This window comes from Mus musculus, chromosome 10, assembly GCF_000001635.26.
Source record: "Mus musculus strain C57BL/6J chromosome 10, GRCm38.p6 C57BL/6J".
NCBI lineage: Eukaryota > Metazoa > Chordata > Mammalia > Rodentia > Muridae > Mus > Mus musculus.
Window position 1 is genome coordinate 10,235,003 of NC_000076.6, and position 25,406 is coordinate 10,260,408.

At 39.1% G+C, this 25,406-nt stretch overlaps 1 long non-coding RNA gene across 1 annotated transcript; it reads left to right on the forward strand.

Moving 5' to 3' along the window:
* Positions 1-23,705, forward strand: 4930598N05Rik (RIKEN cDNA 4930598N05 gene). Its single transcript, NR_166112.1, has 5 exons — positions 1-38; positions 323-504; positions 19,151-19,216; positions 22,484-22,643; positions 23,564-23,705. It is a non-coding gene; the product is annotated as an RIKEN cDNA 4930598N05 gene (long non-coding RNA).
* Positions 23,706-25,406: the final 1,701 nt, after the last annotated feature.

The window sequence follows — 25,406 nt, forward strand, 5'->3', positions numbered from 1 at the left end:
GTTTTGTCTGGAGGAAGCAGCTTCTAGGAACTGCCTTTGTACGGTTTGTTTCTCCTCAGCTTATCTCCCACTTGCTCTTCTTGGTAGTTACCAGGAAGTGAATAGCATCCGTCCCTCTGCCCTTCCTCCACCCGACACCCTGACACAATGTTTCAGCATTACCTTAAGCCTCTAGCAATGAACTCAGCTTAAAGTGTCTGAAACCTGTGAAACTATGAGCCAAAATGACCCTTTCCACCTTCAGTGTATTCTCTTGGGTGTTAGTCACAGCGGAGGAAAAGTGACTAATACCTACACAAATTTCATTGCACTAAAATGACAGGATGTGACCTTCGCCTTGAAAAAACAACTACTAAAATTGCTGTCAAAAATTGTACCCAGATAATGAGTACCGTATGGAGCCACAGATACTGTTTCCTTAGTAAATATCAAATACTGCAGTTCATGTTGGAGCTACTACCTCAGATTTCATCTCGTACAGACAAGCTGTGTCACCTTGGGCAGGTAATGTAATTTCTCTGTGCTTTGTGCCCATGGGTGAGTACCTCCATATATAAAATGATGCTGATTGGAAGCGTTGTTTCTAAGAGACCCTATGGTTAATCCGTTTATTGCATGTAATACAATAAGAAGGTGCCTGGCATGTAATTGTTCCTATATAAATATGTTCCGCTGCTCTCAGAGTACCTGCCTAACTACATGGTTATAATTTTGTGTAATGAAAAACTTCATTAAGAAATGCTGACCAATGTTTTCCAAATCTCTGAATTTAATTACTATAAATAATTTGGATAAAGAACATGCAGGGATGTATTTATACTAAGTCTACTCTGAGGACATGGACTTGTTTGCATACACAAGAGTTAGGTGTTTCATGAGCATGAACTGAAAGCCCCTGATCAGCAGGAAGTGGTCTAACAATAATGGCACTTCCTTTCTGACCTCTGCCTTTATTCAGGAGTCTCTTTCCTTACTTCTCTATCCTTTTATCTATTAAAATGAAGAATGAGTACTATAGATAAATGTAAAAATTGGAACCTTATATTGGTCTCCAATGGATTTAAAGCAGTGGTTCTCAGCCTTCCAAATGCTGTGATCCTTGAATGCAGTTCCTCGTGTTGTGGTGGCACCTATCCCATGAAATGATTTTCATTGCTGCTTCATAGCTTGTGATTTTGCTACTGTTATGATTTATAATGTAAATATCTATGTTTTCTGTTAGTCTTTAGGCAGCCCCATGAAAGGGTTGTTCTACCCCTAAAGGAATTGTAACACAGATTGAGAAACACTACTTTAAATGTTCATTCCTGTGGTACACTGCTGGCTGACGTGCAATAGTAATGAGAAGCCTCATTTCCTTTTACTGTGATAATGCTCAGAAATGATGTAGATTTTGCCATGGTGTTATTTATACAACAAATTCCGGCCTTGTACAAACCGACAGCTTAAAGACAGTATTTTGTCTATGCCAGAACTGACTGGGGAATATCTAAAGCCATACCCTGCAGTAAGAATTTTGCAATTTTAGTTTCTTTAAAAATATTATGAGAATATTTTATAAGAACTATAAGATATATTATAAAGTAATATAAAATTAATAAAAATAAAAGAATATAAGAAATATTATAAGAATGTATTTAGGTTTTAATCCCAGGTGTGGCATATGGGAAGGCTTCAGACTATTCATGGAAGCTGACTGATATCTCTTGTGCTCTAACAGGGCATGACTTTACCAGCTGCGGATAGTTTCTAAGACTGGGTGACATTTGGAATTCTGGGGACTTTTCAGAGGGTATATAAATGCTAGGGCCCTTAGAGGTGGGGTGAGTTGTTGGTTGTCGTTGGTTGTTGTTGGTTGTCATTGGTTGCTGTTGGTTGCTGTTGCTTGGTTGTTGGTTGAAGTTTGTTAAATAGTCATGCACAAAGAAGAAACAATAAAAAGAAGACATTAAATATCCTGATATTGAAGATAAAACTTGCCCCAAGTAATTGAAAGCCCCTATTCAGCAGTGTTAGCATCAGAAGCTGTTTACAAACAGCCTCTAAATCCAGTAATGATGTCATTCCTAGGTGACAGAACCCTCCTGCATCTGTTCCCATGACAACCATTACACATTCCCTGTGCATGTCTTGCCTGCAGTTACCTGTGTTATCTACATCATGGCACGGATAAAAGACACAGACCCCAACCTATCTCTCGCTTTTTCTTCCTCACCTCTTCCCTGTTGTCTCCCAAACAAAAAGAGCCCAGGACCAGATAGGTTTAGTGCAGAGTTCTATCAGACCTTCAAAGAAGACCTAATTCCAGTTCTCAAACTATTCCACAAAATAGAAAAAAGAAAGTACTCTACCCAAGTCATTCTATGAAGCCACAATTACTCTGATACCTAAAACACATAAAGACCCAACAAACATAGAGAACTTCAGACCATTTTCCCTTATGAATATCAATGCAAAAATACTCCATAAAATCCTCGCAAACAGAATCCAAGAACACATCAAAACCATCATCTATCCTGACCAAGTAGGCTGAATCCCAGGGATGCAGGGATGGTTTAATATACAGAAATTCATCAACGTAATCCACTATATAAACAAACTCAAAGACAAAAACCACATGATCATCTCGTTAGATGCTGAGAAAGAATTTGACAAAATCCAACACCCATTGATGATAAAAGTCTTGGAAAGATCAGGAATTCAAGGCTCATACCTAAACATAATAAGAGCAATCTACAGCAAACCAGTAGCCAACATCGAAGTGAATGGAGAGAAGCTGGACGCAATCCCACTAAAATCAGGGACTAGACAAGGTTGCCCACTTTCTCCCTACCTATTCAATATAGTACTTGAAGTATTAGCCAGAGCAATTCGACAACAAAAGGAGGTCAAGGGGATACAAATTGGAAAGGAAGAAGTCAAAATATCACTATTTGCAGATGATATGATAGTATATATAAGTGACCCTAAAAATTCCACCAGAGAATTCCTAAACCTGATAAATAGCTTCAGTGCAGTAGCTGGATATAAAATTAACTCAAACGAACCAATGGCCTTTCTGTACATAAAGGATAAACAAGCTGAGAAAGAAATTAGGGAAACAACACCCTTCACAATAGTCACAAATAATATAAAATACCTTGGCATGACTCTAAGGAAGTAAAGGATCTGTATGATAACAACTTCAAGTCTCTGAAGAAAGAAATTAAAGAAGATCTCAGAAGATGGAAAGATCTCCCATGCTCTTGGATTGGCAGGATCAATATAGTGAAAATGGCTATCTTGCCAAAAGCAATCTACAGATTCAATGCAATCCCCATCAAAATTCCAACTCAATTCTTCAATGAATTAGAAAGGGCAATTTACAAATTCATCTGAAATAACAAAAAACTTAGGATAGCAAAAACTCTTCTCAATGATAAAAGAACCTCTGGTGGAATCACCTTGTCTCACCTAAAGCTGTACTACAGAGCAATTGTGATAAAAACTGCATGATACTGCAAAAGACAGGTAGATCAATGGAATAGAATTGAAGACCCATAAATGAATCCACATACCTATGGTCACTTGATCTTTGACAAGGGAGCTAAAACCTTCCAGTGGAAAAAAGACAGCATTTTCAGCAAATGGTGCTGGCACAACTGGTGGTTACCATGTAGAAGAATGTGAATTGATCCATTCTTATCTCCTTGTACTAAGTTCAAGTCTAAGTAGATCAAGGAACTCTGCATATAACCAGAGACACTGAAATTAATAGAGGAGAAAGTGGGGAAAAGCCTCAAAGATATGGGCACTGGGGAAAAAATTCCTGAGTAGAACATCAATGGCTTGTGCTGTAAGATCGAGAATAGACAAATGGGACTTCGTAAAATTGCAAAGCTTCTGTAAGACAAAAGACACTGTCAATAAGACAAAAAAGGCCACCAACTGACTGGGAAAGGATATTTACCAATCCTAAATCAGATAGGGGATTAATATCCAATACATATATAAAGAACTCAAGAAGATGGACTCCAGAAAATCAAAAACCCCATTTAAAAATGGGGCACAGAGCTAAACAAAAATTCTCAACTAAGGAATATCGAATGGCTTATAAGCACCTAAAAAAATTTTCAACATCCTTAATCAATGGAAATGCAAATCAAAACAACCCTGAGATTCAACCTCACACCAGTCAGAATGGCTAAGATAAAAATTCAAGTGACAGCAGATGCTGGAGAGGATGTGGAGAAAGAGCAACACTCCTCCATTGCTGGCGGGATTGCAAGCTTGTACGACCACTCTGGAAATCACTCTGGTGGTTCCTCAGAAAATTGGACATAGTACTACCGGAGGATCCAGCAATACCTCTCTTGGGCGTACATCCAGAAGATGTTCTAATTGGTAATAAGAACACATGCTCCACTATGTTCAGAGCAACCTTATTTATAATAGCCAGAAGTTGAAAAGAACCCAGATGTCCCTCAAGAGAGGAATGGATACAGAAAATGTGGTACATTTAAACAATGGAGTACTACTCAGCTATTAAAAACAATGAATTTATGACATTCCTAGGCAAATGGATGGATCTGGAGGGTATCATCTTGAGTGAGGTAACCCAATCACAAAAGAACTCACATGATATGCACTCACTGATAAGTGGAAATTAGCCCAAAAACTTAGAATACCCAAGATACAATTTGTCAAACACATGAAATTCAAAATGAACAAAGACCAAAGTGTGAACACTTAACCTCTTCTTAGAATTGGGTACAAAACACCCATGGAAGGAGTTACAGAGACAACGTTTGGATCTGAGACAAAAGGATGGACCATCCAGAGACTGCCCCACCTGGGGGTCCATCCCATTATCAGCCACCAAACGCAAACACTTTTGCATAAGCCAGCAAGATTTTCTGAAAGGACCCGATATAGCTTTCTTTTGTGAGGCTATGCCAGTGTCTGGCAAACACATAAGTGAATGCTCACAGTCAGCTATTGGATGGAACACAGGTCCCCCAATGGAGGAGCTAGAGAAAGTACCCAAGGAGCTGAAGGGGTCTACAACCCTATAGGTGGGACAACAATATGAACTAACTAGTACCCCCAGAGCTCGTGTCTCTAACTGCATATGTAGCAGAAGATGGCCTAGTCGGCCATCATTGGGAAGAGAGGCCCCTTGGTCTTGCAAACTTTATTTGCCCTAGTACAGGGGAATGCCAGGGCCAAGAAGTGGGAGTGGGTGGGTAGGGGAGGTTGGGAGGGGATATGGGACTTTCAGGATAGCATTTGAAATGTAAATGAAGTAAATACCTAATAAAACAATTGAGGAATAAAAGGAAAAAATAATAAAATAGGGGCATTTAATGAGGAAAAAAAAAAGACCTTTTTTAGTGAGAACTGTGCTGGCTTGGTGTGATCTGTCCAGAAATCCACCATTTTCAACTAACAAGCAGGAAGTAGTCTAAAGATAATTTATCACCTTCCCTCTGATTTCTGCCTTCCTTCAGGAAACTTCCTTGTATATCTCTCCCCTAATATAAGGGGTAGAGGAAAAGGGGTGGAGAAGGATAGAAGGAAGAGCTCACAAAGTGGCAAAAGGATGGAAGGAAGAGCTCACAAAGTGGCAGAAGACCACAGCACTCTACAGAATGTATCCCACGGATTGATGGGCATAGCACCAATAGAGACTTGAAAGATTTTTTAAGTAAAGTTTTAAAGTTAATTCTTTAAAATGCTTTTAAACAAGAGTAGGGCCATTTGTTCACGTTGTTGCTTAGCAACGGCCTGAAGTCGCATGAACTCATCCTTCTCCTATGGCAGCCAAGGCCCGGCATGGGCATGGATAGCAAGATCAGTCCTTTCTTGTTGAGTACATGAACGACGCGGTACAAACTCCTACTAGTCAGCCCTTCCTTCAAGAAATCAGACTTTCAGATTATCCGCAATGATCCAGCATCCTCTCACATTTTGTATCTTAAGGGATTTTCATTCAAGGATTAACACAGATACAGCAAGTCTTTCTTTAGACTGGTTTTCATAAAACAGTATTTTACACCAGCTACCCTGATACCAAATTCACAACAGTAATTGCTGCTTTTCTCGTGATTTGTTTATTGCTTCACAGTCACAATATATCAAGTTACTGTCTGACTTAGTTCCTCACAGTGTTCACTAGAGAAAATTAGAGGATTAGAAACCACTTCGCAAGAATGGGCATGCTGACCTTGGCTAGAAAAGGAGAGAAAAAAAATACATTAGTCAGACAACATGTTATATCAAGAGATTAAAGTTACAGATGACATCAGATATAACTGACTCCATCAGCACTGACCATTTGCAATTCAGTAGATCAATCCATCGTCCCCCAAATTAATTGAAAATTAATAAATGTACAATGTACATAGATCAATTCCTATCTGATATGAATTACACTGCCTAGTTGCATTGAAAAATTGTGGACCAGAGCTTCCGGGCTCTTATGTAGAGTGATTTTCATGAATGGCTACTTGGGACTAAATTTATGTGTCTTTTCAGATCTAGAACACTGCATAAATAGAAGTAATATTTATTTTCTGACAGAGGAAAGATCTTGATGGTAAAAATACCACTTCATAGAAAGTTTGTTCTGAACTTAGGGATTGTGAATTATACTATGAGTTTTAGTACTATGAGAATTATTAATTCTTAGATGGTATAATTAATACTTAGAGAAGAGACTATGATTCATGCTTGGAGAATAGACCTTCTGGACACCATGCCTGAATTCCCAAGGTTCCAAGGAAATCTCCTCCTCTAAAAACTTCTGTGAAACTGTTGGAATGACTTTCACCATCTTATTACTTCGGGCTCTTTACCCCTATGTGTCTGTTTACTTTTGAAAATTGTTTATTAGAACTATCTGGTCTTGAGGTAATATATAGTCTTGTGAAGGGACCAGTACCCAGATTTGTATATATGTTTTCATGTGCTTAATTCTTAAGTAAAAGATGAAACTTCATTAATATAAAGATATTTCTTTTTAATTTCCAGCTTTAGGAATTTGTGTTTTTCAAATAATATCCCATCTCATTGAAAATATTGACTTTTTGGTGTATATTATTGTTAGGTAGTTTGGGGTTTTTTTGGAGTCTGCTTTCACCTTTAAAATTACTGATTCCAAGACAGTGTAGTGGAAGATCAGATAAAAGCACCTGCTACAAAATCCAATGACCTGATTTTAATCCCTACTGTAAACACAAACACAAACACAAACACAAACACACACACACTCACACACACACACACACACACACACACACACACACACACACACAGTACCACCTTGGTGCTTTTACACAGGCTTAGCATTATACTCTTTATTAATGATTTCCTTAAAATTGTGTGCTTACAGCTCTTATTAGATGTTCTGGGCTCTCAATAATTCCTGTATCTATTTTACTTTTTAATTTTTTGTATATTATCTCTCTCTCTCCCTCTTCCTTCCTTCCTCCCTCTCTCCCCCCCCATGTGTGTGTTTGTGTGTGTGTGTGTGTGTGTGTGTGTGTGTGTGTGTGTGTGTGTGTGTAAGAGAGAGAGAGTTTACATGAGGTCATTGGACATCCTTTTCAGGTGTCAGTTCTCTCTTTCCACCATGTGGGTCGCAGAGATCAAACTCGGGTTCTCAATATTGATGACCAGGCATCCAAAACTCACTGAGTCCTCTCACTGCCCCTCTAGGGTCTATTTCTATTGATTTCTCCTCTGAAGATACATTTATTTCACAGCTACTTTGTATGCTCAATGAACAATTATTAAATGCGGAACATTTTGGCACTTTCACTGTTGACTGGGTTTGCTGTCTTCCTGTCAAGGAGGTTGAGTCTGTTTTAGTCAAAAAAGCAACTTGCTGGAGAATTACCTTAACGTTTTTCTTCTTTGTGTTTAAGTTCATGAGAGTAGATATAAACTACCGTTCACTGTCTGTTAAGTGTAGGCTACCTCCTATATCCTGCTTTCTCTGTAGTCTCTTCTGGATAGTCCAGATGTGGACTTGTCTTGTTATAAGTTAAGCACAACACAGCTATAATAGTTCCAACTAAAGTTCTGTATTTATCTCAGTGATTCTCAACCTTACTAATACTGGTACCCTTCATGGTATGGTGACGCCAAACCATAAAATTACTTTGTTGCTACTTCCTAACTGTAATTTTGCTACTGTTAAAAATTGCAATGTAAATGTCTTATATGCAGAATATTTGACATGTGACCCCACAGATTGAAAACCACTGTTCTGCCGGGCGGTGGTGGTGCAAGCCTTTAATCCCAGCACTTGGGAGGCAGAGGCAGGCAGATTTCTGAGTTTGAGGCCAGCCTGGTCTACAGAGTGAGTTCCAGGACAGCCAGGGCTATATAGAGAAACCCTGTTTCAAAAAACCAAAAAAAAAAAAAAAAAAAAAAGATAAAAAAAAAGAAACAGAAAACCACTGTTCAGAAGAGTTCAGAATTTGAGGGATGGGGCCACCCACCCTTCTAAAAAATTTTAACCCAGAATTGCTCCTGTTTAAAGGAAATACAGGGACAAAGAGTGGAGCAGAGACTGAAGGAAAGGCCATCCAGAGACTGCCCCACCTGGGAATTCATCCCATATGCAGTCACCAAACTCAGTCACTATTGCTGATGCAAAGAAGTGCTTGCTGACAGGAGCCTGATATAGCTGTCTCTTGAGAGGCTCTGCAAGAGCCTGACCAGTACAGATGTGGATGCTCAGGATAATCACAGCCAACCATCGGTCTGAGCCTGGGGACCCCAATGGAGGAGTTAGGGGAAGGGCTAAAGGACCTGAAGGGGTTTGCAACCCCATGGGAAGAACAACAATATCAACCAACCAGACCACCCTCCCCCACCCCCGAGCTCCCAGGGACTAAACCACCAACCAAAAAGTACACATGGAGGGACCCATAACTCCAGCTGCATTTGTAGCAGAGGATGGCCTTATTTGGCATCAGTGAGAGAGGATGCCCTTGGAAGGCTTGATGCCCCAGCATAGGGGAATGCTAGGGCAGTGAGGCAGGAGTGGGTAGGTGGGGGAGCACCCTCATAGAAGCAGGAGGAGGGAGTGGGATAGGGGTTTTGCAGAGCGGAACTGGGAGGGAGATAACACTTGAAATGTAAATATATAAAATAACCAATAATTTTTTAAAAAAGAAAAAAGGAATTCAGAATTTAAAGATCCACGTGTGTCAGTGCTTAATTCCTTGAACATTCCCCTTTTTCATTCTTCTCTCTACAGCACTCAGTAGGGTGTTTAGGACATCATTACCCTCCAAGCTGAGGTTAGACAAGGTGTCCATGATCTACCTGTCTCTCGTCTCACCTGTCTCCACAGAGAAGCTGGTACTGACATGGTTTCTTTTCTTGTGTTTAATCCCTGCAGTTCTGTGTGTGATACCCATTGTCCAGCACCTGAAACATTATCACATCTGCTTTGCTCAGTTTTCCAGATGTGAACTAAAGGCCCAATCCAGTATTGGTTGATTCATGAGCAGCAAACATAGGGACTAATATTTTTTCAGACACAATTTTTGTCATTGGAATTTTTATAACTTGAAGAGACTCATTGATAACTGATTTTTAAACCAACTTTCTATATAGCATATGCAAATATTTTCTTGTAATTTTCAACAAATTTATTATTGAATATTGAATTTATATGTGTGTGTGTGTGTGTGTGTGTGTGTATAATTTTGAGTGTATATGTTCCATTAATAAGATTTCTTATTTTACATTAAACTCTAATGACAGGCTTTACCACTGGCATAGCTAGATGCTAAAGACAGTAGTATAATTACCTTCTTATCTTATTCAATTTTTATGTATTTTCCTGTTCTTTCTGTCTTTTCTTCTGCCTCTCCGCTCACCACTGAGCTTCCACATATGCCTTGCTTGTGACTTCCAAACTTAGAACACCGATAATTTTATTGAGCTCAGGTCTTCCATGTTGAGCCTAACACTTGTGTGTCTATACTTTCTGCCACTGAAGATGGTTAAGGAACATGACATGAGATGTTTGGACTTACCATATCCCAAACTGATTTCATTCACAAAGTTTCCCATGAATTACTCATGTCAAGTCAGAAATCCCGGAGCTCTTCAAACCCTAAACCAAGGAATTACCCAGAAACACATTTTTCTATTTTCATGTATACATTCAGAATTATATATATATAATCTAATAGTCACACAGAAAACACACACTTTTCATTTTCCTGCCTTAATTTGCTTACTATGATCATCTACAGTTGCGTCCATTGCCTTAAAAGCAATGCAACTTCACTCTTTTTTTTTTTTTGTATTTTTCTTTTCTTTTCTTTTTCTTTTTTTTTAATTAGGTATTTACCTCATTTTCATTTCCAATGGTAACTTCACTCTTTATGACTAACAAAAATCTAATACGTACATGTACCACTTTTTCTTTATCCCTTACTTTGTTGTCAGACACCTAGATTGTGAATAGTGAATAATAACCTTTTCTCTGCAAATATCTCTTATGGTGGCTAGGAGTCCTTGAGTCTTTCTCTCAATTCTGATGCATAATCACTACTGAATAATGGAAGTTTTACCTTCTCTAGTCAGACTGACTCTTCCTCTCTCATCTGTTCATACCAATTGTCTTTTAATGCATACTGGTTGACCAGCATCCACCCCATGGCTCCTTCCACATTGCTGCCATATTTAAGGAAGTTGGTACACTCACCTCTTCTAAGTGACTTTCTCTCCTTTACTTGTGCAGAAGAGACCAGATGCTCATTCTGTAATATGGCAAAGGAATTCACTCTCTCATCTATTTTGTTTAAGAGCTTCTTCCTATAATACAAATAAACCATGACAATTACCATAAATGGCAAGCACTGAAATGTCCTTAAACATCTTTTAATTCTCTCCTGCTTACGCTACTCACAAGCTCAGTATACCAACAAATAATACAGTCATTCCACAGGTGTGTCCGATGAACACATGGGATACTAAATGGACATTTGGAACAGGGACTGAAAACCAAAACCTTAATACACCATTGTACAGGGATATCAACACTCCAGTGTTTGGGATTTTAGCAGTATTTCCACATTCTTAGTCCTCATTTGGCCCAAAAATCCATTTTGACAGTTCAGGCAAACCTAGAAAGAATGTTTTCACTGGCGGTAAACATTACTCTATTGTATTCCACTGGTTTTGCACTAGAGAAACCAAGGGAATGAGAAGCATCTATTACACATTGATCCCTTTGCTTATGCTTATGTTCACATATGTTCATGCATGTTGTGGTTTGAGTGAAAAATGAGCTCATCTGTTTAAATACTTGGTCCTGAGTTGGTAGCACTATTTGGGAAGATTATGGAAGTTTTAGGAGGTCAGGCATTGCTGGAAGTCATGTCACTAGGTGTAGGTTTTGATGTCTTACAGCCCTGACACTGCTCCTTGTTCCCTTGCTCTATTTTTCTGTACCAGGATAAACTGTGATCTCTCTGCTTTCTGGCTGCCAAGCTAGCCATGACTTCCAGACCATTATGGACTGTGACACTTTGGAACTGTAGCCAAACTAAATCCTTCCTTCCTTCCTTCCTTCCTTCCTTCCTTCCTTCCTTCCTTCCTTCCTTCCTTCCTTCCCTAACTTGCTGTTTGTAATACATTTTATGATGGCCACAGAAAAGTAATGAGTATGATGTGTATATGTGTATAATCACTGCTTGGGAATTAGCTGCCATTAGTAGTGTGTTCACAGCCCTAAAACCACTTTGGAGTCCTTGTTTCCATTGCCTGGGAATTAAAGGAACATAACTGACACTAATGCAGTATGCACTTGGTTACTGTAACCAGCTTGGTGTTATATAATTCTATTCTAAATAATTTGACAAAGGCTGCGATCAGAGGTTGCAGGAGAACATGTTAGACATAATGCCTCTCTCTTCTCCAACTGTCTTTGCTCTTCATTTATTTATAGGCATACTTTCCACTTTCTCAGAAATGCTTTTAGAATAAATAATCTGGCACAACATGACATTTAAGCCTTCATCTTAGAAGCTACAGCACACGGTGAAAGAAAAGCTGGTTTAAATACTCAAATAATTTTTAAATTGAGAGTCTTTGTTCTACTAATCCACCAATTAAATATGAATGAAAATATAAAAAGGGGAGAATAAAAAATTATGTTAGATGAACAGGAATTAAGGAACTTTTGCATGTATCATCTGAAAACTGGAAAAACTAAGCTAGCTGCAAAGGGACAGGCTAGAAGCCATGTCTGTTCATGCTAAAAACATACTGGCTATTCTGAAATCAAATGTTAAAAGGAATATCATCTCATGGACCAGTGTGTAGGCACTGGAGAGTCACTGATGTCTTCCCAGTACACTGGTAAGCTATACTAAAAGCATGTCCTAAAAACTAATAGGATGCTCTTAACCACTGAGCCATCTCTCCAGCCCTTAAGCTAAATGCTTGTTTAAGCATCATTTCGAAGAAAGATATAATGAACAATGGCAAAGGCTTTAAGCAGTGTCATGGAGCATGGATGGAGACTAGAGCTGGAAGAGGCCAATGAAGTGCCTGCCTTCTCTCAGTTGTGGAAGAAGAGGCTTTGGGCATTTGATTCTTCCATCTGTAGCAGTGTAAAGACAAGGAGAAAGGATGAAGAGATTCTGACAGGAAGATAATTTCCATCACATCAGCTCAACTGTAAAGTCAATGTGAAATGATGATTTTGATAAGCGGCGACACTCATTAATGAAGACTGCAAGATGGAATTGGTAAAATTGTGAGAAGGGATTTTAGGGATGAAAAAAAAAAAACAGTGAGCTTAGAAAGAAGGCAGGAAAAGAGGACAGAACATCATCCCCTTCCTCTTAAAATGTGTTGATATTTGCAAAACACTAACAGCATGACAGCACAGCACTCTCTGAGAGAAACAAAGACTTGACAGACTAGCTCAGCTCTTGATGAGCCATGAAATTCTATATTAAAAATGAATAAAAGTCATGATGCTAAATCTGACTCTTTGCAGCAGTGATTTGCTTCTCAGACAGCCTTCACATTACCAATTACCAGATTCCTGCAGGCAGGATAATGTTTTCAAAACACTTGCCTTAAGAGAAGGAGATATGGAAGTGGAGCTATAACCTTGGACAAAGTCACCTTAATAAGAACATGTCTGCAACCATGCATGACCATTCCTAGCTTCATATTCCAGCTGACACTTGTTTTTCAGATGTTTCTAAAACATAGCATTTAGTATAATGAATAAGTATGAAACTGGCTTGTTAATCAGGCTTCCAAAGCATTTTCATTGTAATTATGGCAATCCCAAATCAGTGTATCTAGAAGGGAGTTAGGAAAGAAGAGGAGGAGGAGAAGGAGGAGGAGGAGGAGGAAGAGCTGGAGAGTACAAAACTAGCAGGGTTTGGCACAGTCCTTGAGCCATATGGATATTCAGAATCATGATGAATAGGATTATAAAGATTATAATAGCTTTGCAATAGAAATAATTCTGAGTATATGTATTAATCAAATGGGCAAAGTGATTTGGAAATCAAAATTATTTCCTATTACAGATGAATCTGTTATAAGTGTTTTATATGTGTAGCAAATGGCTTAGAAAGCAGCATGGCCTTGGAACCTTGGTCATCAAATTGTGGAAGAGAGAGGCGAGTCCAGCTGAGCCTAAGCATGTGTTCTTGCCTGTTGTTTTCCTTCTCCTCAAAGTCTCTTCATTTGTTTAATAATGAAGAGTCATAATAAATAGATAACATGACTCTTGGTATATTATAAAACTGATATATATACACACACACAATCATATGTTATATATTATAAAACATAGCATAGTAAATAAACCTAATTAGGATTATAAAATTCCAGGCCAAACAATGAAAACAATACTCTACCTTCTCTTTATGTATAATTTTCCATATTTCTAAATAGTTTTGTAAATCTAATACTTTCTAAGAAAAATAATTTCATACTTTCTGAAAGATTTTAACACATCTTTGATCAACTGTTCTTTATAATATTCCAGAGAGTCCACTGAGCCTCTACTAACTTATTTATATACCCAGAATTCCTTTGGATGCAGGCCCTCAACTTCCATGTTTCATGAGCCTTCCTCTGTATACACAGTACATAGTGATCTACTCACAGATCTTAATTTTCACACAGCATCCCTAAAATAGCACCACTCAGTTATTCTGAGTTTACAGGGCCCATTTTGATATCTATGTTTTCATTAAAGCTTAGACCATACAGTTTTCTTCTGTCTTTTGGTTTGTAGAATATGGTAAGGTGTGATGGAGAACCTAGTAATTGTTGCTATATATTTACATCTCTAAAGCACTTGAAAGGTGTGGATGCCTTATCTCCAAACAATCATCATTTAAGGGAGGGGGAAGTACTCTGATACTGCTTAAAGCCTTTGCCATTGTTCATTACATCTTTCTTCGAAAAGATGCTTAAACAAACATTTAGCTTAGGGGCTGGAGAGATGGCTCAGTGGTTAAGACTACTGACTGCTATTCCAGAGGAGTCCAGGTCAATTCCCAGCACCCACATGGCAGCTCACACATGTCCATAACTCCAGTTCCAAAGCTTCTGACACCTTACACAGACATACATGCAAGCAAAATGCCAGTACACATAAAATAAAAATAAAGATTCTAGTGGGTGCATTCAAATGTCAGCATTCAGTAAACACATCTTGACTAAAGTGTAAAATAAATGCTGACTCTACTGGTATAACAATGACATTGGATATTTTATAGTCAAGGGATTTGTTTGATTTTAATCTGATCAGTAGTCCATTCTTTTAATGAACCAATGTCTGTATTTACAGGTAGAGAGCAGCAGTGCAGTAATAGAAGGCAAAGGATGCTGTTTATATGTAAAACTATGACTGTGGGAGTCATAAGTAAAGTATCAATATATATGACTGTCTAAATAGATTATCCATGAGCCCCTTTACTTGAGAGATCTAATAATGAAGAAACAAGGACATGTTCAAAGAAACAGTCCTCCTTGTGAATAAGAAGCACCAGTACTAGCCATTGGCTGATGTGCCATGGATTAAAGATGGAATAGGAGTGACTGACAGACTTGAGTAAGACTCTCAGGGAATTCTGGGGTAGGGGTGGGGCTCTATTTCCCTAGCTCTTTTCACTGAGACTGATTCCTCTATACTCCCATGTGGAAATTCTTGGCTCATTAACTTCTGACCTATGTGTCCTATGGTTAAGATGGTCCAATTTTATAACAAATGAAGATGTTTGTTTGCAATGCATTTTATAATACTTGATAATGATATATACTTAAATTCTATAGGCATTCTTTTTAGAAATCAATTTAAAGGCCATGTGGAATTGGGGCCTAGGTAGGTAGGTACTAGCAGTTGCTGTCATAGTGTGAAGATATGAGCTTAGGTAGGAGTTCTGGGATTGACAGAGGCAGGAAGTGCCTTAGAGGCTTTTTGCCTGTCATCTCAGCTCCCAGGTACAGTGAGAGAAAAATGTAACAAGGGAATGAGGCTGAATGTGATGGAGAAGGACACCAAAATCTTCCTCTGGCCTCTGTGTGCAACTTTCCCAACATGTGTGTAATTAGCACACACACACACACACACACACACACACACACACACACACACACACACTCACACACATATACATGGACACACACAGGCATGCAGCAAATGACCAAAGGCCACCTAGAACTAAAGTCTCCGAATCTAGCGAAATATGCATAGTTCTGGTTCTCATATGATGGAATTTGTTTTGTTTTGAACATGAGGCATCCCTATAGAGGTTGAATCTTTGGTTCTTAATTTTGTGTCACTGTTTTGAGGGGTGATAGAGCGGGAGAAGTTGGGACTCTACTGAAGGAAAAGCACCATGCGAGTGTGCCTTTGATTGTCACCTCATCCATATGTGTAGCCCATGATGCTACACCCCACCCCCACCCTGCTCTTTTCCTTGCTGCAATGAAATGAGCAACTTCCATCTGCCAAAATGTTCTGTCTCATCCTGACACAGATGACCATGGACCAAAACCTTTAGGACCATGAGTCAAAATAAATCTGTTTCACTCCTGAATTCCTTCTTTCTAGTGTTTATCACGAGGAATGTTCAATGAGAAAGTGTATAAAGGAACTCCTTCATTGTAGCTGGCTTATAGCACTTGTTCAGTAAAACACTCAATAATGTCCTTGTCCTTCCTTCATCTTTACTGGCCATGGTCAGTCACACTTCCATAAGGAGGAGCTTTTAGTTGAATTCCTGAAGTTTGCTTTCCCCTTAAAAATCATGCTCTAGGCCACAGTCTTTGTATAACTCTCAAATGGGAACAAGAGCCTACCAAGAGACAGTGTGCTTATGGAACTGTTTCCAGTAAGTCATGGCCAGGCACATGGAGGACCAGACCTTGGTCAGCTCTTTCAGGCTAAGCCTAGGTTTGTTGTGATTCCTCATAACTGCATCTCTAGGAATGTCCTGATCTTTGCCTTAAGTGTTCTTTTTCCTCTCCCAGATTACATTGGGCAGGAAAGATGTCCTTGGTGCAAGATATATGCTGTATAGACTACATTACAATGTAGAAACTCTGCTTTTCTAACATCTCTCATTCGCATCACTTGGAAAACATCAGGATCCCTGTGAGGGATTGGAAGTAGCCTTTTCTTTTGTGGGAAAGAACAAACCAATTGTTTCCCAACTGCTCCGCTATTAATAGGGTTAACTTTTCTTAGTTTTGTGCAAAATATCTTTAGATGGGACTATTTCTTGGTTATCTACTAGAACCTGTGTTTACTCGATGGTCTTCAGATAACAATCGGTGTGAGTTACCTCGGGAATGGTCTAGGTGCTGAACCGAGGAAGGAAACAACCTTCCTTATATGGAAATGACCTCTTGGCTCCAGACTTAGATTTGAATCTCTCTTCTGAAAGGAAAAATAAAGCCCTCATTTTCATTTTGCTTTGTCAGGAATGTGTTAGCTCTTCTCATCCATAGCCCGTCATTCTCAAAGGTCAGCTTCTCAGATCCACTGTGAGCTTTCTGATGGAAAGCAGATACCTCCATTTTTACCAGCTAGAGGCTGTGGCTTTGGGCATAGAATTGCTCAAGGTGATTTATTCATTTTTGCATCTGTAACAAACTCACTCGAACCTGTCTCACTGATGTCTTTCCTGATACTAAAGGAAAAGGCTATTCGAGAATAGAAATAGCAGCTCCAAACCTGAGCCGAGTTTGCCTGGAGAGTCTTGATGGGTTCTGTTTAGATGACTCACTTTACAGTAAATCCCGAGTCCATGGCCAGAAATTTTCTAAGTCTGAGTCAGATAGAAAAGAAGCTTAATAAAATAGCACCTGGCAGCCCTGGCACTCCACGTGGCAGCCGTGAAAGCTCAGGTCCTAATAACTGGCTTTGGAATGGTCTTTCTGGGAATATCTGTGTGCTGCAAAATGCTTGTTCTTCCCCCAGACTCCTGTGTGCTTTCCTGAGAGAGAACTGGGGAAGCAGGACTTTCGTGTTCTTGTATTTTAATCACTATTGTAGCAACACAGGGTAATATTATCGTAGCGTCCAGCCACCTGAGGAGAGAAGATTAAACATGATTTCCACAGCAATACATTAAAACTCCAAATGAGCCTGTGGAGCTCTGGTGACCTCCAGTGAACCCTTGGCTCCATGACTCAGAAGCAATATGCAGCCAGGTTGAGAACAGGATGGATTTTGGGAAGAGGCAGGGTCTGTTTTTTCTGCCCCACTGAGCTCTCTGTGCCCAGACCCGGAGCTTCTGGCACAGAAAGAGAAGCTGGCAGAGCATCTCAGGCAGCTCATTATGTAAAGAATCCAAAGGAAATTTATTTTAAATCAAAAGAAGTGTTGCTCATGCCAATCTTAAATCCCAGTGGTCACCAGAGGTCCTGTCTGAACACCTACACATCTCTTTTGAGCACGTACTATGTGCCTTTGTAGAGGAAACCCGGAGGATGACCTTGAAATCTCTTGAGTCTCGTTTCTTCCATGAGACAGATCATATTTTTGTAGTTTGAGTTCAAGTCTGCCAATTTGCATTAGCATATCATCTGCCTGGTTACCAAGAAAATGTGTCTGAAGAAAAGAAAAATGAGCATGTTCATGGTCATTAGGCTTGTGTCAGGAGCCTGACTCAGCAGCCTAAAGATGACAAGGCTGAGGTTGAAGCATGCCAGGGAGCCAGGACAGCCTGCAGGACAGCTCTGGGCTGCCCTCTGGAGCGTGGTTGACCACATCCTGGGTGCACGGCATCCCCTCTCCACTAGGACAGAGCCTGGAAAGAAGTAAGTAAGACACAAGGACTTCCTTATGCCAACAGATCTACATTTTGCAATTTCTCTATCAAACTATTGTAAAAACCATGGGAAGAATTGGCAGCAGTACACATGAATCTTTGGTGTTTGGAAGAACTAGAGAATCATGTAAAAATAAGTGAAGATATATTGTATATAAGTGTATTGTGATTTGCTCCAAAGGTTTTGTATCATTGGTACAGAAAGCTGGTGCCAACAAAAAAGCCCCTTTGTGCATGAATGGTGAATGTGTAAGAGGAGGAAAAGTGTTTTCAACTGCTGTCCCTCTTGCACCTGGTTTGCTTATTCTGATCTCTCGTGTACCTAAAGCAATGCCCCTGCCTCATGATAAACATTCAGGAAATAACTAGCAAGTTTAATACCTTTTCAAAGGAGAATGCTGATACCAGAACTTGTAAAACTCATCATATGAAGAAAGGTAAGGCACATGGAGGCTAATGGCCTCTGAAATGAAAAGGACACTTGACAGTACAGGCAGGCCTCGCGCTCACATCTGACTCTTCAGTTGCAATATAGCTCGGGTAGTGATGAAATGTGAAAATGTCACCAGCCACCAAGGTTCAAGAAACCAAGGTACTCACAAAAGGGCAATTGCCAAAGGGACAGGGCAGTACTTGAGCAAGACGATGGGTTTTTCCTTCCATCCTTGCCATTCTCACCCAAACCCTTTTGTAGCTCTCCCGGGTGATTCTCTAGTGTCCACACCTTCATAATAGTAAGATTATTTGGTTGTCTCTACACAAAATCGGAATGCTAGTTTGTTTGTTCATTTTTCTCTAATGATATCCTATTGCTTTTTCAGATGCAGTTCCTGTGAACTCCTGAATGGGATCCTGTGATGTCACAAGAGATCTTTCTTTCAGATCAGGTGGCTACATTTTAAGCCTCAGAATGAACAGAAGTTCCCACCAATACCAGCGTGTAGCGAATTCTGCATTCTGTACATTTTCTCTGAACTTTAGAAAGATTCTTACTTTTTGTAGACTTCAGAAGAATTTGTCAGCATATCCTCTCATAACATTCTCCCTATAATACCAGATTCTTACACGAGAAGGAGAAATATAACACTGTGAGGCTAAGCCATATGTGCCTTAATCTTGACATTCCATGGCAAAGCAACTTGATAAAATCTGACTAGAAATCACTGAAATTTTTCTTAAAGACATGAGAATATGTATGATTTGAAGAGAACAAAGAATGGCCATCATAAATAGGCTTTGTTGTTATTATTGTTTTGCTGTTTTGTTGTTTTTTTTTAAATGAACCATGAGGTTAGGGAGTTGGATCATCAGTCAAAAGTGTTTGCTGCTCCCTGGCTTTCAGAACCTGGTACCCACATCAAGTTCATCAAGTTGTTCACAACTGCCTGTAACGCCTGCACAGGGCAATCTGATGTCGTCTTACTGCCTCCCCAGGCACCTGCACCAGTATGCACGTACACACAGACAGACACACCAGTATGCATGTACGCACAGACAGACACAAGCACATACATGTCAGGGAACATAAAAGACAAGGTTTTTTAATACCCCCCAAAAGTATGCATTGAAGTAGATGTATTTCATTAAGTACTTATTTGTTTATAAATTACTCACCCAAATTTAATAGTCACTCTTATTGCATTTCCTCAAATTCACTTTAAAATTTCAGAAGTGAGGTACAGTAACAAAGGCCCATCCTTATTAATGATAGGGATTCTAGGAGCAACTGTCTTGGCACCATTTCATGAAAACTTGTTTGTAAGCACTTAAGTAATCTTAGCCAGATGTGTAGACGGGGGCAGACCTGAGGGACTGCATTTTGACTGATTCAGAGATATGCTGTGGTCTCTCATCCAGTCGACGCTTTCTGTGTCAGAGCACTTAAGCTAGATTATGCAGGCAGCCAGGAAGTTACAGGAAACTTTCTGTGGTTCTACCTAGAGCTAGAACAAAGTCATTTGCTCTGGGATGTTTACTCTTCATCTATAAACTAAAACCATTATTTAAAAACCAGATTTTAGTGAGGTTAGGCTACCATTAAGACCACGAAAACCCTTTATAAATATGAGTGCTTTGTAGCTCTGATTCTTAAGAGGACATTATTAAAATGGTGGCCTGTACTCTTATGGAATCCTATTGTTTAAATAAGAAAGAATTCACAACATTAAGATTGGCTGAAACATTAAATTAGTGTATATGACATTTATAAGCATGAATCAAATGCAGCATCTATCCTATTATAGTAGGAATAGGTGACCCAGGCCTAGAGGCAGGGACGTGGAGAAAATGTCTTCTGGACAAGCTTGGAAATAACTTTCAAAAGAGGCACACACAGTTCTATCTTCCTTTTTTACTCCCTAAGTAATTGAGGAAACACAAATATGTGTATGTGTGTGATGTGTGTGTGTGTGTACGCTCGTGCATGCACACCAGTTAAGTATGCTTTTGTTTATATTTTTTCCACTGGAAAGAACATTAATGGAGGACAAGAAAGAAAGTGTAATAAATCATTTAGGGAGAATCTAAAGGCGTGAGAAATAACCTCTGTCAGGAGAGTATAATATTGAAAACAAGGAAGAAGGTAAATTTTGTTGCTGCAGAAATGAGGAATAAATCAATACGAAGCCAAGTAGATGCCAAATTAAAGGAAAGAGGAGAGACAGAAACATTTTTGGGACTTGTCAAAACAACTCGTTATTGTTCTGTGCCAAGGTCTTCAGAGTCAGTACATTTATTTATATTTATTTATATTTGGTCACCAGACCACTGTAACTACTTAGTATCAGCCTTCACCTCTCCCCAAAGACAAGCATCGCTGACCTGATATTCTGAATTCTGCATCAGCTGCCATGCTTGGTCACTTGAATGCTTTACCTGAACACTGGTACAAGTGTACCTTCAGGCTCACAGTAGAGTCCTTTATTCCCATTTAGGATATTTAAAGCAAGGCATAATCACTGTGTTCAGCGTTATACACTTGTAATCTCAACCCTCGTGAGACTAAGGCAGGAGGATTATGAATTTCATGACTGCTTGGGCTATTGTGGGGGTGGGGAGAAGGCAAGGGCAGGACAGGGCAAAGAGAGAGCAAGACAGAGAGACAGAGACAGAGAGGCAGAGACAGAGAGAGAAGGAAGGGCTACCTGCACACTAGCCTCTAGCAGTGTTCAGAATTCGTTCATTCATGCCTCCCATAATTTAGTAGCATCGCCTAGAAATTTCTGGAACGGTCTAGTGATAATCAACTGCCTCCTCCACAAGATCACAGTGTAATATGACATCAAATTATCACAATTTAAATATGCTACCATTTAGATTTCTACTTGTCATTCCATGAACGACAGACATTGAAAAACCCCTTAGCAACACAGAACCTTAGCTGCAGATGAGAAACTAAGTAAGACCCCCTTTATAGTTTACAGATGAAAGAACTTTGTGGGACACCATTTCTACCAGGCCAAGGTCACATATTAGTTATAAAGAGGAAGAATAAAACTTGTTTCTACTGACTCCCAGCATTCTTTTCTTCCACATAGTACAAAACACTGTGGTTTGTTCTAATGGTCCTCAGCCTTTCCAATACTGCAGCCCTTTAACACAGTTCCTCAAGTTATGGTGACCTCCAACCATAACATTATTTTGTTGCTACTTTATAGCTGTAATTTTGCTACTGTTATGAATCTTAATGTAAATATCTGATGTCCAGGTTATCTGATATGAAATCCTTATGGAGGTCATGTCCCACAGGTTGAGACTCCTGGTTTATACATTCTCATGTTTTAAAAAGCTTGCATAATTTTCTGTAACTGAGTCTTTGCTTTATCACTTCAAACTTGATTAAAAAATTTATTTTTATGACACTGGCTTGAAGGTTTTTTTTTTTCCAAGTACTGAGAAACATCATGCACAAAGACACTGTGCAGCATACTTAACATCAGCCATACTTGCTGGCAGGGGAATCAAGAGTGGGGAAAAAAAAGAGCTACACACACAAACTGGCCTGAGAACAAATCTCCAGCTTGCTTTACATGAGAAGTCTACTAAAGATGAGAAAATGCTATCCCTCTAGACCAGTGTTAAGTAGGCAAGTTTCTGTTGTTGTTGCCTTGTGATATACCAATTCTGCATCCGAATAACCCTCTAAATGTTCACAGAAGACTCCAACTCTGTAAGCCAGAAGGAACAAAGAAGCTAAAAATTCATAGCCCATGTGTCCAGGAGGAAGCCATCTTGGCAGGAATGACATCACCAATGGTATGAGGAAAGCTACTCTTTACATTGGTGTTACTACATTTTATTACAGATTGTGTTAAGGTGAGTTAACACTTATGTCCTTTTATTGAAGATTATCCTAATATGAGTTAAAACGTCTGTCCTGCATATAGGATAAATTTACTTTCACTTAACCAATTAATTTGTAAAAAACAAAATCTCCTAAGTATGCTTGGCTTCCCAAGACAAGTAGATACAAAAATAATGAATTTAGTGCTTAAATTTCCAAAGCTGATAAAGAGACTGTAGCATTATTCCCTCTTTGTGTGGTACATTTTATTTAGTTTTAGGCATTGGAAGAGTTTCCAGTTCCTTGGATCTATGAGCCTCCAGTGAAATGCTACATTTTTCAAGACTTCTTTGTTGTTCCTTATTGTCCCCACTCTCCCTTATAAAGTGCAGATATGTAGCCTAATAAAGATACAATAGACACTACCTCACTATCTTTGTAATTGTGTTAGGTTTTGGCTACTGATAACTAGATAACAGAGTCTCATGGTAGCTTCAGCAGCTAAATACCCCAATGAGATTGGTGTTTGTTATCAAGTGAGGCTAGGTGTCTGGTTCATATTTAAATGATAGTTTATTTATTTTTCATTGTCTGGTTACATTTGACAGTCACAACTTACCTTACTGGTACCCAAAGATAGGAAGTGCAGTGTCTATAATTCCAATGAAAGGAAATCCAGGGCAGACTAATGCAATAGGACACTTATCGCATGATGTTCCACTGATGTAAACATCACTGGGTTGCATAAGTGGATTCTTCTTTCTCATTGACCCAATAGTATCCACAAGTATCATTCCACTCTCCCCTTTCAAGCATACACATTAGAATCTTAGGAGAAGTAAGAAACTTTAACACTCCCGTCTTTCACTATAAAGAAGCAGCGTGATAGTGTTAATATTTGCTCATTTCTTTTCTTTTCTCTTTGAATCTTAATCTCTGGATATACGGCCAGTTGTCTAGGAAGCTGAAGGACATTTTCAATTTGTGTTTACTGATCTAGAACTTCAGTGAGGATGGAAATATATATGTATTTCATACATCTATGAAATTTATTGACAAGTACATTGAAAATAAATTAGTTGCTTGAACAGAAAGTTGAATATTCTATTTTGTGGATATAGATGCATCCTATTTCACCTTGGACAATGTCAAAGCCAGGCTACTTGTGAGTCATTCAAAATATGTGTCATTTAATAGTAAAGTGTTCATTGGCATGCTGAATGAGAAGTAAACATTTGTTTAATCCTGTTTTTCATTGCATTTATTATTTGATTAAAGAATATTATTTTATTTTTGTTTCATCAATTCATATTGCAACAAAAGATGCCTTCCATCAAAGTCGTGAAAACAGTCAAGGATAGTAATGGATCCTAGGCTTTAAGAAGAGCTGTTTAGTGCCAGGTCCCCCTGAGGCATAGTCAATAGAGGTGAGCTGAGTGTCACAGCTCTGCCTGTCTTCATGAGGAGGCCTGATGGGCCCCAGAAACATCCAGGTTGCACACCTCTGGGGCATTACTCTGACTGCAAAGTCTCCTGGGGGCATAGCCAGTAGCAATGGGCTGCTTTGTCCAGCACACAACTTTGTCTGCCTTCTCAAGGAATCCTCCAGGGGTTCCAGGAACATTCATGTCCACCTAGGGAATGTCCACCAGAAGTGAGCAGTATACTGGTCCCAAGCTCCATTGTCAGGCCCACAGTTCTGCCTGTCTTCCTAAGGAGTCCTCCCGACATCAGGAACATCCAGTCAATACTAGGAATGGCTAAAGAACAACAACCATATGGCTAAAGGCAGTATAAAAACACCATTGACAAGAGCCAGGGATATATGATATCACAAGAGTGAAGCTACCCTACTACAATCCCAGAATATCCTAACACAGCATAAGCACGAAGAGATGACCTTAAATCCAACCTCATAAAAATAACAGAAGCCTTTAAAGAGGAAATGAGTAAATACCTTAAAGAATACAGGAATATGTAACTAAGCAGGTGAAGGAAATGAATGAATCTATTCAAGATCTGAAAATGATAATAGAGGCAATAAAAAACACAAACTGAGGGAATCCTGGAGATGGAAAACCTAGGGAAGAGAACTGGAACTACAGATGCAAGCATCACCAACAGAATACAGAAGATGAAAGAGAGTGTCTCTGGTGTAGAAGATATGACTGAAGAAATCGATACACTGGTCAAAGAAAGTGTTAAATCCAAAAGGTTCCTGGTACCAAATATCCAAAGAATTCCAGAACACTATGAAAATACCAAACCTAAGAATAATAGGAATAGAAGAAGGAGAAAATTCCCAGCTCCAAGGGCCAGAAAATATTTTCATAAAATTCATAGAAGAAAATTTCCCCAAGCTAAAGAAAACAATGCCTATAAGCATACAAGAACCTTACACTAAATAAATTGGACCAGAAAAGGAAATCCTCCTGACTCACAATAATCAAAACACTAACTTTATAGAACAAAGAAAGAATATTAAAAGCTGCAAAGGAAAAAGGCCAATTAACATATAAAGATAGACATATTAGAATTATACCTGACTTCTCAATAGAGACCCTGAAAGCCAGAAGGGCCTGGGAAGACGTCTTGCAAACCCTTAAGAGATTACAGATTTCTGCCCATATTGCTATACCCAAAACTTTTAATCACCATAGATGGAGAAAACAGAAAAAGCATTCCACGACAAAACCAAATTTAAACAGTATCTATCTACAAATACAGATTTGCAAAAGATACTAGAAGGAAAACTCCAACCCAAGAAGGTTAACTACACCCAAGAAAACACAGGA